The following is a 19,271-nucleotide window of genomic DNA, read 5'->3' on the forward strand; positions in this document are numbered from 1 at the left end:
GGATCCAAGAGGGCCTCTCAGCGATTTTGCAAGCTGTTGGCGTCGTTAGGAGTACTTGGTATGGACCTTCCCACCGGGATGGGTTCCAATTCTTTCTCTGGAGTACTCGTATAAGGACCCAATCGCCTGGTTTTAATCTGCAAGAGACTTGAGAAGCGTCGCACGGCAGTTCAAAACAATATCCCTATTTTCTACTAGTTTTGCCATTCTTTCTACTAAAGTTGTCTTTCTAACAGATTTATCTATTGGTTCACTTTCATCAATTCATGCATCTTTTCACTGAGGTCTGATTCAAACTATCTTACTTCTGATTCTTTCCAAAAATAATTTCACATGTAACATTTTATATATGTGTGTTTTCTATTTTTGTTTACCTCTTTGTTGTGATCTGGTGGACATCTCTAAACACCATCATAAGTTCAGGCTTCAATTTCAACCCAATTATACTCCTCTGGGCTTCACCTTCCCACTGGCCCCTGTACCCTTCTCAAAGTGTCCTTTGTTGTCTTAAATCTCCAGCAAACACAATCTGTTTCTTCTCTGTTTCTTCCTTTTAGATTAAGTCCCAGCCAGGCAAAATATCACATTCAGTGTCTTTAAACAGTCATGTCACACTGTTCTTACCAGCCTGCTGTTAATTCTTCAATTCCACGATATTCTGTTGGTCTTCATCAGGAGATTGACTGTCCTTTGAGCTTCTTTTCAGGATCGGGACAAGTGGGAGGTCAAGCTATAAAATTTTAAGCCAAACTTTGGCTTGTTTTCTCCCAATTATGTTAATCTATGGTTTTGCTGCTATGCTCAAAATTCTAGGTTGAGAAAAGTCCACCTTTATTTATTTGTGACCTATATTGACACACTAAACCATACCATTAATATCATTTTCATTTCTTTTCTTAAAGCCTCCATTTGCTTCATCTGGCTAGAGTCTGTCTCTTCTGTTTTTCTCTCTGGGTGCTCACTCCTTATATGGGCATGCAAAGTTCCTGTCACACACACACTTCCTGTTACTCTCTTTTGTGTTTCTACAGGCTAATCAAACTCATTTTGTATTTACAGTCTACAAACCCTCTGTAATTCTACTAACTTCTAATCTAAAATGTAACGTCATTCACACAATAATTTCATAATCCTCTCACACACACTGCCTTTTAAATAAACTAAACTCTTTGCATTTTTATCTATTTCAGGCATTTTCTGAGTCTCTGTTTTATGGTGCCGTTAGTTCTCTCTACTAACCCTGCACTCCATAGATGATAAGCACAATGATTTCTTATACTGAATCCTAGTGCTTCAGAGACCTTACTGATCACATCATTGACAAAATGTGTCCCATTGTCTGATCTTATCAGAGAAGGGATACCATATGTTGGAATAAAATGATTACATAAACATTTTGCAATGAAGATTGCCTCTGCTTTTTACTGGATATATCTCTGGTCAGTTTGAAAACACATCTATGATCACTAAGGCATATTTTAATCCTTGACATTCATTCAATTCAATAAAATCCATGTGGATGGTGTGGAGAACTGGCCTCTCTTAGGTCTTAAGTTTCCTTGTGAGTTGTGTTTTTGACAGAATAGGCATGTTCTTACAAATTTTTCGCTGAAGTTTCAAAATTTATAGTGTAAAAGTATTATTTATCTATACTATATTTCCCTCCTGTTGACACATGTATTACTTCATGTGTCACTACAGCCGCTGTCCTGTGTAACGACACTGGTAGTATTGGTTTTCCATCACAGACCATTAAGTCATCTTTCAGTTGTGCTCCACATTTCAGCCACGTGTTCTGTTCAGTGATCGTTGCAGCTTTTTGTTCGGTTTTTAGTACATCAAATGGTATTTGTGTACAATGTTCGGATGTTAGAAGCGTTATCGTTTGTTGTGCAGCCCGCTTTGCTGTTTGATCTGCAAAATTATTTCCTTTTGTGACAATAAAATTGTCTTTTTGATGTGCTGCACATTTACAAAGTGCCAATTGTTTTGGCAAGCTGATCACTTCCAATAAGATTTTTAATAAGCTGCCGTGTTGCACGGGGTTATCCGTAGAGGTGACCATACCTCTGTTATGCCAAATTTTGGCAAAGTGGTGCACTGCTGAAAAAACAAACTGGCTGTCAGTGTACATATTTATATTTTGGCCTACGTGCAATTCATATGCACGTATGACTGCATACGTGCAGCCGACTCTTTTACTGCCTCTGCTGCGGCTGCATAGCCTTGCATATGCAGGCAGGCCTGACGCTACAGAGTCTAATTTACACGAGTCTAAATTTCACCAGGAATGTTAACAGGTGTTATTTTTCTCCAAATACCTGTGTTATCACAGCTTTCATATAACCTGCTCCTCTATCTACACGTAAGTAGAAAGGCTTATCATAGTCAGGCAGTGCTAAAACTGTATCTGTCCGTAATGCCTATTTTTAAATAACTGAATGCTTCTTCTGTCTTCTCTATAGATGCAACATTACATTTTCACTTAATGCATTTTTAGATAATTTCTAGTTTTTCAAAGAATCCACCCATCTCACCCATCTCACACATTTCAAACTTTGAAGTTAGGGTTTTTATATATATATTTTTTAAACTTTGAATTGCTCACAGTTCTAAAACTAGGCATTTGTAAATCATATGCCTAATCACTATGTGTCACTGTGATCCACAAGTATGGTCACAAATTCGCTTCCAAATCAACAAAATAAAATAATCAAACAAAAACAAAAAACATACATGAGTCAGGACACAAAAGAAAAATGCTGCTACTGAAACAGAGCAGAAGTGTGAGGGAAAAACTGAGCTCACAGACAGCTGCGTGTGTTGGCTTTTAATGCAGCTTCTGCTCTAAAAACAAATAAATAAAAATAAAAGAAAATGTGTAACATGCTCATCAACTTAGCGGTGTTCACTTATTTAATTCAACTTCTCAATCCTGTAGCTTTAGCTGTTGTCTACAGGGTTTGGCTTATTAGTTGTTATTATAGGTGTGCTCTATATCTCAGTAATATTTTATCCAGGATAAATGACAGATGTTTAAGCAGGTCAAGTGCCTCTATGCACGTAATTAGTTTAGATAGTTTCTTTATTTTCTTCATCTCATGTGTCATTATACTGAGTTTGAGCAAACCTTAAGCTTGATGCAGATTACTTCATAACAATCATCCACTTCACATCATAACTGACTAGGTTGCTTCTCATTATTAATATTATGTCATTATTAATATTATCATCTTTTTCTTTCTATATAATGACAATCGTATATTACAATATTTTATTAGTGTATACCACTATACTACTACTGAGCCAATTTAATAGTTAGGATCATCTTACTTCAGCAAACAGATAATTTAGAATTCATCCAATCTGTACAAATTTGCTTTTCTCTGAACAGGTTTGTGCCTACTTTTTAGACTGGTCTTCTGTTTGTCTCATCTCAGATCCAACCTTCAGTCACATTCATTCTCTCTGTTGCGTGACGAACCAAGCAATTTATTATTATATATTTTATATTTTATTTTGTATCCATCAAGGGCTTCGGGTGATCTGCAGTTTCACCCTTTCCCGAGCTGGAGACATTTACCTTTTCACACACTTTCCTTGGCTGAACAATGACACAGCCCTAATGTACCTTATGCATCTCTCTATTTTATTTAAAAAGTTTTCGTGTGAATTATTTCCTTTCATTGATTTTATACATTCTGGGCATGATTGTCATGCCAACTATGTTTCATTGTTAATATCAGCTTACAGGTTGTTATCTTTCCTATTATTAGTTTCAATACGGTAAAAATAAGTTCTAATATAATTTTGTCTTTATTTATTTTATTTTTGTACTTCTTATATTTATATCTATTCGGTGGGGTCTGTTTCCAACCTTTTTAAACTACTTTAAACTATTTTGATCTCTAGTTTTCACTTAATAAGGGTTTTGTTAGTCACTGCACTGTAGTGTGACCTGATGCTGATTTTACTATTAGAGTATCTTCTGAGAATTGTACTTCCTGTGGTCTTCTGTTCAAAACGGTTTTACATACTCCTGTATCACATAACATCTGCACTGGTTTGCTATTAACATATACTGTCAGTGTAGGTTTGCCTTTTACTTCAGACACTAATTGATAGACAGTAAATACTTCTGCGTCACTTTTATCATTTTCATTTGGCTTTTTCTCATTTAATCATTCATTTGAATATTGCCGTTTGTCTGTTTTATGTCTGCAATCTCTGGCGAAATGCCCTTCCTTGCCACAATTCCAGCACGTATTATCTCTTTCTTCACTTCTTTCGCGTAAGTCTGTCTGTCCTACATATCTCTGGCCCTTTCCTCTAAATCCTCCTCTGTCCCTGTCTGTTACCTCTCCACCTTCTCCACCTTCCCCTGCGGGATGGCCGTATCTGGGGTTTAGTACTGCTATCATGGGAAAAATGCCGGGAGGACCAGGTGGATCAACATCACCTCCCATATCTCCTCCGTAGCGATCTTTTCCTATTTTTTTTTTTTTTTTTTTGTGGCTTTTCACCTAGTGCTATTTTATCTAACATGTTTTGTGCCTCTGCATAAGGACCAGGTTGAGGTCTGAACGGATCACAGGATTGTTTAAGGGGGGTCGCAGCAGCGGAAGTGGGGGCTGGTTTCACAGCAGCAAAAGTGGGGGTCGGCCTCGCAGCAGCGAGTGGAGCATATGGTGGGGGGTCTAATACCTCTGCCTTTTCTTTCTTCTTTTCTTGTTTCTTTTGTTTATTCTCACATCGTCTATCTGCCTCTCTCTTCCATGCTTGGAAATATTCTAATTCTTACGTGCGTTTTCCTTCTTTCTTTATTTTGTCTTTCCTATTTCTTTCAGTAATGCTTCTTTAAGTTGTATTAATGCAGATGGGCTACATTCTCATTTAGTCTTTTTAGAATTTCTCCATCTTTGCACACTGATTTGTCCGGCGCCTGGACACTTTTTTCCTAACCACTGTTCGTCAACAGTAAACTTAGTGGGCTGATTACCCATTAAAACAGAACTGCAGAGCCTTCTCTGGTATTAGACTTAAAGAGTGGTTACTGACTACGCCCTTCTACTCCACTCTAATTAGTGGAGCGGTGTCAGTTTTATGAGGCGGAACTCAACCGTTCTCTTTTGTCACCAGTACGTCAGCTACTGACAGGAAATAAAATGACAATAACAATGAGAGTGATTCAGCAGCGTATTTGTGCTGTTTAAATCAATTCACTCTCAACACACAGAAAACACAAACATTTAAACAGACATTTCACACAATCGCGCAGACCTTTTCGGAAGGCCGGTCCTAAAGCTTTTATTTTGAAAATCCTTTCGGCGGATCAGTCCAACGCTTTTATTTTGAAAATCCGTTCGGTGGATTACCCCAACGCTTTTATTTTGAAAATCCGTTCGGTGGATCACCCCAACGCTTTTACAAATCCGTTCGGTGGATCACCCCAGCGCTTTTACAAATCCGTGCAGTGGATTAGACTAATTACACCCTTTCGGCGGGTGAGACCAAAGTTCGTTTTACGCGAGTGTAAATGAGTGACTTCCTTTACCTTCCCAAGATTCTCTGGCTATGTTGAAAGTCAGCCACTGGATCCCAGCGTCGTGGACCACTTGATAAAACACTGGCCAGGAATCGAATTTTAGCGTCCCTGGACTTTTTCACTCCTACCTAGAGGACAGATTTCAGTGCAGCTTTCCACGACGGCAGGACACAGCGGCCGATGCTTCCTATCCGGCTCGGAGGACCAAGAAAATGTGAAGAGAAAAGTTATTAGAAAGGCAAATGAAGTCACACTCAGATATCTAATTTTTACATGCGCATGGGCGGTCAGTCCGATCTGCTCTGCTGTCAAAGTGCGCACAACAGATGTGACAGAAAAACCGCCCAGGGCTCTCAGCGCATTCTTTATTTATACTCCAAGTGAGCTTTAAAGGAAGTAGGAGTGATATGTTCAGTATACAAAAACGTTTCCATAATAGGAGAAACCTTTAGCTTGTCTGTTGAAATAGGAGATAGCTTGGTATGTATAGAAACTTAAACATTTCCTTAAAAAGAGAGTGAGAGAGGGGGGTGACCGTTAACTCAGGATGTAGTATGTATGTCACCGCATTCCTCTACACATCTGGTTCCAACTCACGAGCTCTCCTATCTTAAATGAAGCTACAACTAAACAATAATCACAAAACTAAAAAATCTCTTATCACAAACACATTTCACCAGTGCCACTGTTGTTGGCAGAGACCATAAACATTACACCAGGGCCTGGGATGCCGGCTTCTACCATCCACATTACACCAGAGACAGTGCTTCCTGTGAGGCCATCTTGACCACACCAGGACCTGTGCTTCTGGCAGATGCCATCTACATTTCACCAGGGCAAGTGCTCCCTGTGAGAGCATCTTCCCCACACCAGAACCAGTGCTTCCTGTGAGGCCATGTTCACCACACCAGTGCCTGTGCTTCTGGCTAAGGCCAACTACATTTCACCAGGGCCTGTGTTGGTGGCTGATGCCATCCACAATACACAAAGATCTGTGCTACTGGCTGATGCCATCCACATTACACCAGGGCTAGTGGTGTTGGCTGAGGACATTCACATTACACCAGGGCCTGTGGTGCTGGCCAATACCATCCACATTTCACCAGGGCCAGTGCTCCCTGTGAGATCATCTTCCCCACACCAGAACCAGTGCTTCCTGTGAGGCCATCTTCCCCACACCAGGGCCTGTGCTTCTGGCAGATGCCATCCACATTTCACCAGGGCCAGTGCTCCCTGTGAGATCATCTTCCCCACACCAGAACCAGTGCTTCCTGTGAGGCCATGTTCACCACACCAGTGCCTGTGCTTCTGGCTGAAGCCAACTACATTTCACCAGGGCCTGTGTTGGTGGCTGATGCCATCCACAATACACAAAGATCTGTGCTACTGGCTGATGCCATCCACATTACACCAGGGCCATTGGTGTTGGCTGAGGACATTCACATTTCACCAGGGCCTGTGTTGGTTGCTGATGCCATGCACAATACACAAAGATCTGTGCTACTGGCCAATACCATCCACATTTCACCAGGGACAGTGTTGTTAGATGAGGCCATCCACATTACAACATGGCCTGTGCTACTGGCTGAGGCAATTACATTTCACCAGGGCCTGTGTTCATGGCTGAGGCCAACTACATTTCACCAGGGCCAGTGCTCCCTGTGAGATCATCTTCCCCACACCAGAACCAGTGCTTCCTGTAAGGCCATGTTCACCACACCAGTGCCTGTGCTTCTGGCTGAGGCCAACTACATTTCACCAGGGCCTGTGTTGGTGGCTGATCCCATCCACAATACACAAAGGCGTATGCTTCTGGCTGATGCCATCCATATTACACCAGGGTCAGTGCTCCCTGTAAGGCCATCCTCACCACACCAGGGCCTGCGTTGCTGGCTCATGCCATCCACATTACACCAGGGCCTGTGCTACTGACTGAGGCCAACTACATTCCTCCAGGGCCTGTGCTACTCATTGATGCCATCCACATTACACCAGTGCATGTGATGCTGTCCGAAACCATTGACAATACACAAGGGCCTGTGATACTGGCTGATGCCATCCACATTACACCAGGGCCAGTGGTGTTGGCTGAGGACATTCACATTACACCACTGCCAGTGCTTCCTGTGATCCCATCATCACCAAACCAGGGTCTGTGCTGTTGGCTGAGGCCATCCATATTACACCAGGGCCTGTGCTACTCGTTGATACCATCCACATTTCACCAGGGCTTGTGTTGCTGACTGATGCGATCCACAATACACAAGGGCCTGTGATACTGGGTGATTCTATTCACATTACACCAGGGCCTGTGGTGCTGGCCAATGACATCCACATTTCACCAGTGCCACTGTTGTTGGCAGAGGCCATAAACATTACACCAGGTCCTGGGATGCCAGCTTCTACCATCCACATTACACCAGGGACAGTGCTCCCTGTGAGGCCATCATCACCACAGCAGGGCCTGTGGTGCTGGCTGAGGCCATCCACATTACAACAGGGCCTGTGATGCTTGCCGATACCAAACACATTTCACCAGTGCCACTGTTGTTGGCAGAGGCCATAAACATTACACCAGGGCCTGGGATTCCGGCTTGTACCATCCACATTACACCAGGGACAGTGCTCCCTGTGAGGCCATCATCACCACACGAGGGCCTGTGGTGCTGGCTGAGGCCATCCACATTACAACAGGGCCTGTGATGCTTGCCAATACCAAACACATTTCACCACTGCCACTGTTGTTGGCAGAGGCCATAAACATTACACCAGGGCTTGTGTTGCTGGCTGATGCGATCCACAATACACAAGGGCCTGTGATACTGGCTGATGACATCCACACTACACAAGGTCCTGTGATACTGGCTGAGGCCATCCACATTACAACAGGGCCTGTGATGCTTGCCGATACCAAACACATTTCACCAGGGCCTGTGTTTCTGGATGATGCCAACCACATTTCACCAGGGCCAGTGCTCCCTGTGAGGTCATCTTCACCACACCAGGGCTTGTGCTTATGGCTGAGACCATCTTCACCAGACCAGGGTCTGTGCTACTGGCAAATTCCATCCACATTTCACCAGGGCCAGTGCTCCCTGTGAGATCATCTTCCCCACACCAGAACCAGTGCTTCCTGTGAGGCCATCTTCCCCACACCAGGGCCTGTGCTTCTGGCAGATGCCATCCACATTTCACCAGGGCCAGTGCTCCCTGTGAGATCATCTTCCCCACACCAGAACCAGTGCTTCCTGTGAGGCCATGTTCACCACACCAGTGCCTGTGCTTCTGGCTGAGGCCAACTACATTTCACCAGGGCCTGTGTTGGTGGCTGATGCCGTCCACAATACACAAAGATCTGTGCTACTGGCTGATGCCATCCACATTACACCAGGGCTAGTGGTGTTGGCTGAGGACATTCACATTACACCAGGGCCTGTGGTGCTGGCCAATACCATCCACATTTCGCCAGGGCCATTGGTGTTGGCTAAGGCCATTCACATTACACGAGGGTGTGTGGTGCTGACCAATACCATCCACATTTCACCAGGGCTATTGTTGTTGACTGTGGCCATCCAGATTACACCAGAGCCAGTGCTTCCTGTGAGGTCATCATCACCACACCAGGGCCTGTGCTGCTGGCTGAGGACATCCACATTACACCAGCGCCTTTGATGCTGGCTGATACTATCCACATTACACCACGGCCAGTGCTTCCTGTGAGGCCATGTTCACCACACCACTGCTTGTGCTTCTGGCTGAGGCCATCCACATTACACCAGCGCCTGAGTTGCTGGCTCATGCCATCCACATTACACCAGCGCCTGTGCTACTGACTGAGGACATTCACATTACACCTGGGCCTGTTGTGCTGGCCAATACCATTCAAATTTCACCAGTGCCAGTGTTATTGGCTGAGGCCATCCACATTACACCACTGCCAGTGCTTCCTGTGAGGCCATCATCACCACACCAGGGCCTGTGCTGTTGGCTGATGCCATCCACATTACACCAAGGCCTGTGCTACTCGTTGATACCATCCACATTACACCAGGGCTTGTGTTGCTGGCTGATGCGATCCACAATACACAAGGGCCTGTGATACTGGCTGATGACATCAACACTACACAAGGTCCTGTGATACTGGCTGATGCTATCCACATTACACCAGGGCCTGTGCTGTTGGCTGAGGACACTGACATTACACCACTACAAGTGCTTCCTGTGAGGCCATCATCACCACACCAGGGCCTGTGGTGCTGGCTGAGGCCATCCACATTACAACAGGGCCTGTGATGCTTGCCGATACCAAACACATTTCACCAGGGCCTGCGTTGCTGGCTGAGGCCGTCCACATTGCACCTGGGCCACTGCTCCCTGTGAGGTCATCTTCACCACACCAGGGCCTGTGCTTCTGGCTGATGCCATCCACATTACATCAGGGCCACTGCTTCCTGTGAGGCCATCGACATTTCACCAGAACCTGCGTTGCTGGCTGATGCCATCCACATTACACCACGGCCAGTGCTTCCTCTGACGTCATCATCACCACACAAGTGCCTGTGCTACTGGCTGAGGCCATTTACATTTAACCAGGGCCTGTGTTCATGGCTGATCCCATCCACAATACACAAAGGCCTATGATACTGGCTGATGCCATCCATATTACACCAGGGCCAGTGCTCCCTGTGAGGCCATCTTCACGACACCAGGGCCTGTGCTTCTAGCTGAGAACATCTTGATGTACAAAAATGCTTTCTTTCGTCAAGACAGTGCGTTTCTTACGATTACATGCATTTGAATGGGGAATTCGCCCGAAACAAAGTATAGGTTTTCATTATGTGAATAACTTGAATATCTTAGCTCAAACAGCTGCAAAACCTTTTTGCCCAGCACGGGGATATTGAATTCTATAAGATAAAGGCATGAATATGTGTGTCTGAGTCTTCTATCAAAAGTTACAGCTATTTATATGAAGTTGTACAAAAGCGCTTTCTTTCGTCAAGACAGTGCGTTTCTTACATTTACATGCATTTGAATGGGGAACTCGCCTGAAACAAAGTATAGGTTTTCATTATGTGAATAACTTGAAAATGTTTGCTCAAACAGCTGCAAAACCTGTTTGCCCAGCACGGGGATATTAAATTCTTTATGATAAAGCCATAAATATGTGTGTCTGAGTCAAAAGTTACAACTATTTATGTGAAGTTGTAGAAAAACGCTTTCTTTCGTCAAGACAGTGCGTTTCTTACGATTACATGCATTTGAATGGGGAACTCGCCCGAAACAAAGTATAGGTTTTCATTACGTGAATAACTTGAAAATCATAGCTCAAACAGCTGCAAAACCTGTTTGCCCAGCACGAGGATATTGAATTCTATAAGATAAAGCCAGAAATGTGTGTGTCTGAGTCTTCTATCAAAAGTTACAGCTATTTATGTGAATCTGTACAAAAACGCTTTCTTTCGTCAAGACAGTGCATTTCTTACGATTACATGCATTTGAATGGGGAACTCGCCCAAAACAAAGTATAGGTTTTAATTATGTGAATAACTTGAAAATCATAGCTCAAACAGCTGCAAAACCTGTTTGCCCAGCACGAGGATATTGAATTCTATAAGATAAAGCCATATTTGTGTGTGTCTGAGTCTTCTATCAAAAGTTACAGCTATTTATGTGAAGTTGTACAAAAACGCTTTCTTTCGTCAAGACAGTGCGTTTCTTACGATTACATGCATTTGAATGGGGAACTCGCCCGAAACAAAGTATAGGTTTTCATTATGTGAATAACTTGAAAATCTTAGCTCAAACAGCTGCAAAACCTGTTTGCCCAGCACGGGGATATTGAATTCTACAAGATAAAGCCAGAAATATGTTTGTCTGAGTCTTCTATCAAAAGTTACAGCTATTTATGTGAAGTTGTACAAAAACGCTTTCTTTCATCAAGACAGTGCGTTTCTTACATTTACATGCATTTGAATGGGGAACTCGCCCGAAACAAAGTATAGGTTTTCATTATGTGAATAACTTGAAAATCTTAGCTCAAACAGCTGCAAAACCTGTTTGCCCAGCACGGAGATATTAAATTCTATATGATAAAGCCAGAAATATGTGTGTCTGAGTCTTCTATCAAAAGTTACAGCTATTTATATGAAGTTGTACAAAACGCTTTATTTCGTCAAGACAGTGCGTTTCTTACGATTACATGCATTTGAATGGGAAACTCGCCCGAAACAAAGTATAGGTTTTCATTATGTGAATATGACAGGGGATTTCTTTAAATCACCCTGTAATTCTTCAGCTAAGACACCTGAGTTAGAAAACACAAAGACTGCAGTCATTTCTTACACGCGTGGGCAGTCACTTCTGAGATCTGCGATCTGCGTCTGCCTGCGTAGTTTATTTATACATGTCTGTATGTCTGTGTGTGTGTGTGTGTACAAAAATAACAACGTCACTCAGAGCAACAGGTTCTTCCCCTTTTCTACATCTACATGTTCTCGGAAAGAGCTGCGGTTTTTCTTCTCTACATCTAACTGTTCTCTAAAAACAGGAAGTGGTTTAGTAGCTGAATAAGTTCATCACAAAGTTATTAGGTGAAAAGTCACATAGACATTTAGATTGCTTAAACAACAGAAAAACACATTTCATGAAGCTGATCAAATTATAAAAAAACAAAAATCTCTTGACATTCCCACCTGTTGAACAGAAGAATGAAATGTACTAGTCATCAGTGCTTCCTGTGAGGCCATCTTCTCGACACCAGGGCCAGTGCTGCTGTCTGAGGCCATCCATATTACACCAGGGCCTGTGGTGCTTGCCGATACCATCCACATTTCACCAGAGCCAGTGGTGTTGGGCTAAGGCCATCCACATTACACCAGGGTGTGTGGTGCTGGCCATTACCATCCACATTTCCCCAGGGCCAGTGTTGTTAGATGAGGCCATCCACATTACAACAGGGCCTTTGCTACTGGCTGAGGCCAACTACATTTCACCAGGGCGTATGTTGCCGGCTGAGGTTATCTACATTTCACCAGGGCCTGTGTTCATGACTGAGGCCAACTACATTTTACCAGGTGCTGTACTACTGGCTGATGCCATCCACATTACACCAGGGCAGTTCTCCCTGTGATGCCATCTTCACCACACCAGGGCCTTTTCTGCTTGCTGATGCCATCTACATTTCACCAGGGCCTGCGTTGCTGGCTGATGCCATCCATATTACAGCAGGTTCTGTGCTACTGGCTGAGGCCATCTACATTTAACCAGAGCCTGAGTTGCTGGCTGATGCCATCCATATTACAGCAGGTTCTGTGCTACTGGCTGAGGCCACCTACATTTAAACAGAACCTGTGTTGCTGGCTGATGCCATCCACAATACACAAGGGTCTGTGCTACTGGCTGATGCCATCCATATTACACCAGGGCTTGTGTTCTGTAGCCAGGCTGACAAACTGTCAGAGCTCTGTTGAGCCAACCATCCCTTTAACGTTAACTAGTAATGACTTCATGAACTTCTTCACAAATAAAATTTTTATCATTAGAGAAAAAATTACCAATAATCATCCCACAGATGTAATATTATCTAGAGCTACTCTTAATACCATTGATGTTAAGTTAGACTCTTTTTCTCCAATTGATCTTTCTGAGTTAACTTCTATAATTACTTCCTCCAAACCATCAACGTGTCTTTTAGACCCCATTCCTACAAAACTGCTCAAAGAAGTCCTGCCATTAATTAATTCTTCGATCTTAAATATGATCAACCTATCTCTAATAATCGGCTATGTACCACAGGCCTTCAAGCTGGCTGTAGTTAAACCTTTACTCAAAAAGCATCTCTAGACCCAGCAGTCTTAGCTAATTATAGGCCAATCTCCAGCCTTCCTTTCATATCAAACATCCTTGAAAGAGTAGTTGTCAAACAGCTAACAGATCATCTGCAGAGGAATGGCTTATTTGAAGAGTTTCAGTCAGGTTTCAGAGCTCATCACAGCACAGAAACAGCTTTAGTGAAGGTTACAAATGATCTTCTTATGGCCTCTGACAGTGGACTCATCTCTGTGCTTGTCCTGCTAGACCTCAGTGCAGCGTTCGATACTGTCGACCATAATATCCTATTAGAGCGATTAGAACATGCTGTAGGTATTACAGGTACTGCGCTGCAGTGGCTTGTATCATATCTACCTAATAGACTCCAGTTTGTGCATGTAAATGGAGAGTCCTCTTCACACACTGAGGTTAATTATGGAGTTCCACAGGGTTCAGTGCTAGGACCAATTCTGTTTACATTATACATGCTTCCCTTAGGCAGCATCATTAGAAGACATAGCATACATTTTCACTGCTATGCAGATGACACCCAGCTCTATCTGTCCATGAAGTTGATTTGTTCACATTTTCACATCTTAATTTTTAAGTGAAATGTGCATTTTGAGTTTATACACTATGTATAAGGGCTGGGCGATGTGGCCTAAAATCCATATCGCAGTATAATTTGAAGCACGTGCGTAACGATATATATCGCGATATATTCTTTTCTTCTGTATAACGTATTTTCTACACTATAAGGCACACTTAAAATCCTTTAATTTTCTCAAAAATCGAGAGTGTGCTTTATGTATGAATTCTGGTTGTGCTTACTGACCTCGAACCGATTTTGGTGTGCAGAAATCTGTTAGAAAATGTTTTGATGGATTGTCAGAGCATTACGGCTGCTGTGGTGAGGAGCTTCACGGAGTAATCTGGGTCCAAAACTCTGTTCCCTTCAGGTCCCAAAGTCAAACGAACACTGAAAGTTAAAAACGGTCTAATTCTTTCATCTTTAATAAAATCATCAGCGTTGCTGCTTTACCAGGTGTAACAATTAAGTTTAACATCCAGGCATCCATGAAAACAGAAGTTGTTAAATTTAATGGAGTTACAAGTTAACAGGAAGTTAGCTCGCTAGTTTCCACCTAAACATTTCATACCATGTTCTGACTGAGAGATTTTTGAAACTAATTAAAACGCACAGCTCTGCTACCACTACCAACATAAATGAAGACAGAAAACTAAACAGCAGTGGCGTTTGAGGGGTTACTGAAGTTGGACTACCTGGTATATAATGTCGTATATAATGTTGTGCTACGTGATTGTGCATAACAAAGAGCTCACAATTGTGCAGTCAAAATGTAAACTAAAAGATGCTGAGCATAACAACATAGACAGATGTCACAGCTGCTCTGTTCCTAACTTCTGGGAATTCTCTGGAGTGGTTGGATGAAAAATCAGTTTCCTGTTGTTCAAGTTTTTATTGAATGTATTTTGTTAAATAAAGCAAAAAAAAAGTTAAATAAAGAATTGGTTTAACATCAAAGATTTTGAGCCATGATGTCATTTCCTGTATTTCAGAGTAAAGACTGAAGTGACAAATGGAAACATGTTTACAGTCATGGAATAAACACTGATGGGTCATCTGCAGGAAGAACTATTGCTGACCTGACAGACTCGACCTTGTTTACAAAGAAAGAAAGGAACTGATTACATGTGTCAGCAGAGGCTTTCAGGGTTGTTTAGAGTAGAGCTGATAGTCTTAAAGAACACGGGGATTATGACAATTTAACACAATGATCTGAGAAAAATATCTGTTTCTCTCACTTTCACTGTATTCTGATCAAATTTCCAACATTCTTTTAACATTTCAAAAGAATCCTGCAATTTGTCTTTCTTCCACTTTCACTCTGCTCTCCTACACTGACGCCTGACTGCTCGGGTGGATTCATTTAACCAGGGCTGTGGAACACGTTTTGGGCGCCTGGTTTTTAATGGGTTCACAGTGTTCAGGGTCTGAGTACAGGTTTCCTGGAACTGCAAAAGCAGCTCATCTGGGGTGAGCCCAATAAGTAATCTCAGGGTCGGTAAAGATTTTCTTTATAAAAGTGGAGCAGAAGAGAGCAGCGGTGGGGTGGAGTGCGAGCTTTAAACTCATGCGCAAGAGAAACAGGTTTGTGATGAGAGAACACTGAATCCCCAATTTCCAAATTAAAAACAGATAAACCATATGATAACACCAGGTCAAGAGTGACTGATGAACACTGAGAAAACCTCCAACCATCAAACCAATTTGAGCTTAAACAGAAACACATGAAAGGTAATCTTGTTTCTTACATTAATCACCAGAGGTTGTTGCATCAAAAGAGACGATGTCTGTCAAAGTCAGGGGTTAAAAGTGGGACGGTGTTTTTGTTTTGCTAACTCTCCACGACACTCTAAACTTCAGGCTGCTCACCTACAGTCAGCCTCCATTGCCCCTTGATGCCCACTCACACTAGTCAGCTTCTACGACAGTGGGTGGGGGTAACTGCAGAGTTACTCTAGTTTTGCATTTTCATTTTCTTCGTTTGTTTTTAATTTAGTTTAGTTTCACTTACGTTCTATTGTGAGTTTATGTATTTCAGTTTCGTTTAGAGAGCAAGAGAGTAATAATAACTAACTGAGGAAATAAAAGTAAAACCCTTCAAAGTGCTGCAGAGAAAGAAAAGATTTCACTCGTGTCAGTCACCTTAAATGATAAAAACTGGACTTCACCACTGCTCTAACTTGGCTGTCCAATTTAAAATCACTGTCCAACTTAAAACCAAGGTCAGTAATAAAAGGTTTAAGATAAACTTCCAGGGGTCCCAAACCAACAGAGGAGGACTCACAAGGACCACTAGTTCAAAACGCCAACATCTCTGTTTTCTTATCATTAGAATTTAAGAAGTTTAACCCTTTAAAGCCGATCGGAGCGGGCACGCTCTGTTTTGCGTAACTATTTTTAAATCCCGGTAGCACTGCAACCACATAAGCTAGCGCAAAATTTTTTTTTTGCATATGAAACCGGAGGAGTTGTACTTACATCTTATGCCATCAGCTTGTCCTAGGTCACGGTTTCCTTCCACATATAGCTTTGCAAAAACTGCATAAAAACCACTTGCAGCAACACAAACACAATATTCCAGAAACACGCTTTGCCGATCTGATCAGCTGTTCATAACACTTCCTATGTTGGAATAGATGTCAGCGCGAACTTTCACATGTCCGCCATACCTGCCCGAAACCGGAAGTGACGTAGTGGGGTTTTTTTACCATCAGGGCCTCATGAGCCTATAATTGTGTTTTTAAAAGTTATCTTTGACTTTATGACTTTCTGTGTCGTTTGTGGGATGCTTAGGACTCATATTGCACTGCTGGAAATAGTTTATTTTGATGCACATGCTGCTTTTTTGCAAATTTGCATTATAATATTTATTTTCGTTTTTCCTGCAGTATATAAAAATTGGTGTATTTCAAAACTAAAAGTATGAAGACACTCAAAATAAATTTCCTGTGGTGGGAAACTATTTTGTGCAACTTTTTTGTATTTACAGTTTTGAGGGATAAGCCTCTTAAATTTCTCTAACTAGAAATATATGTTAAAAAAACAAAAACGATTTTAAATTTTTTTTGTCGTTTATTGCACTTTTTTGCAATTTATGTAATTACTATGCACTTAATGCATACATATTATTAAAATCTGGGTTATAATGGTTGTATTGATGTAAAGCAACTTGAAATGCTCCCAAAAATGGCTCCACAGCATGTAAAAATATAATATGAGCTCTGGCGGACTTGGTTCTATGGTAGGTCTTAAAGGGTTAAAGCCAACCAAGCTTTAATGTTATTTAGACATGTCAAGAGAGGTTTTATGGAGATGCCATCCTTCTGCTTTAGTGGCAAATACATTTAACAGTCATCAGTGGAACAATGAAAAGAGATCCCATGCCTTTTAAGGATGAAACCCAAAGGCAATATATACAGTAAAAAGAGCCCTAAACTTGACCCCTGTGGGACGCCACATGACAGAGAAGCAGAAGATGATTTGGAACCGAGAAGCTGACAGAGAAAGTTCTGTTTGCCAAATAAGACTAAACCAATTAAGTTCAGTGCCACCAATAACCACTACATCCTTTAATCAAGATAATAGGATGTTGTCGTCTACTGTGTCAAAAGCAGCAGTCAGGTCAAGCAAGACCAGAACAACGTGGGTACCAGAATAAAGACCTTTAAGAATGCAGATTCTGTGCTATAAAGGGTTTTAAATCCTGATTGAAAAACCTCAAGGATGCCATTACATCTATAAAATATTTCAGTTGACACAAAACATTTTTCTCTAACACTTGGAAAGAAAATGCAGCTTGGAAATCGGTCTATAATTAGCTAAAACTGTGTGATCAAGGCCAGGTTTCTTAAGCAGTGGCTGCCCTACTGCATGCTTGAAAATTGCAGGAACCACACCAGAGGACAGACTGCTGTTAATAATGTCAAGGACAGACTGCCCTATACTAGGAAAGATTTCTTTTAAAAATCGTGGAGGGAAAGGATCCTGGGGGGAACCTGCGGGGTTAATATGACACCCCCCAGGGCAGCTGTGGCTACAACCGTAGCTTGCCTCCACCAGTGTGTGAATGCGAGAGTGAATGAATAGTGGCATTGTAAAGTGCTTTGGGTGCCTTGAAAAGCGCTACATAAATCCAATCCATTATTATTATTAAAATCAGCAGTGCAAGGGACAGAGACAGAGGGGTCAGAGTCAGGAGCTGTGATAAGAGGCCTGGTGGTGCCGACCTTTTCAATAAAAGACGATCATCATGTCTGGCGATTATACCTCAGCAGAGACTTTGTTTGGTGAATGACACAGGTCAGAAATAATAGAAACAAACTTCAGAGTGACAGACGAGCAACCACGCACACCAGCGCCATCTTGTTACCAGTCAGGTGTGAAGAACAGTTGGACCAAAGTTCATTCAAGACTTTTTATGTGAAGGGAAGGAGTTTAAACTGGATTCTGGATTTATCAGAAAATCAGTTCAGTTCGGTCTGTTTCAGGATGGCTGAGTGGTCTAAGGTGCTGTGTTTAGTGCTCACTCTCCCCTGGAGGTGTGGGTTTGAATCCCACTTTTAGCAGTTTCTGCTTCATTGTCTTTCTCGGTGTTCACATCTCCTCATTCCTGAAATGGTCTGCTCACATTCACGTCCAGTCCAAAAAGGCTAGGCACGCGCCTGTACTATCTCCGACAACTCAGGAAGTTAGCAGGTTTTTCCAGTGGTCCTCAGAACTTTCTATTCAGGCGCTGTGGAGAGCATCCTCACACAGAACATCACTTCCTGGTGTGGGAATAACTGTGTCCAGGATTGAAAAGCAGAGTGATCCGTGCGTCAGAACGCGTTACAAATGCAAATACAGTATGATCCACAACTAAAACTTCCCTACAGGACATTTACACCAGGAGATGTTGGTCCAGAGCATCTCAGATATTAAAGGACTGGTCCCATCCCAGTAACAAAATGCTTCGACTTCTGCAATCAGGCAGAAGGTTCCACACCATCGGGGCCAAAACAGAGACTCAAGGAGGAGCTTCTCTCCTCAGGCCATACGAGTCCTAAATCAGAACATGCCCCCACTCCCCTCATAGCATCAATAAGTGACTGAAACAGGACCTTATATCAATCTGTTCACACTTCTCTGGTCACTCAGTTGAATTACTCTGTTTATATTACTCTGGTCACTTGTTTACTTGCACTGCTCTGTCAATACGTTGCTGTGCTAATATGGCACAAGACACGTTAACACTCCATTTGCACAATGTACATTTTCAGATTTTTGATTTAAAATTTCCAGACTTTTAAAATTTATTTACTTATTGTATATAATGTCTTTTTTTGT

This window comes from Perissodus microlepis, chromosome 3, assembly GCF_051167445.1.
Source record: "Perissodus microlepis isolate ML-2025 ecotype Zambia chromosome 3, ASM5116744v1, whole genome shotgun sequence".
In the NCBI taxonomy this organism is placed as follows: domain Eukaryota; kingdom Metazoa; phylum Chordata; class Actinopteri; order Cichliformes; family Cichlidae; genus Perissodus; species Perissodus microlepis.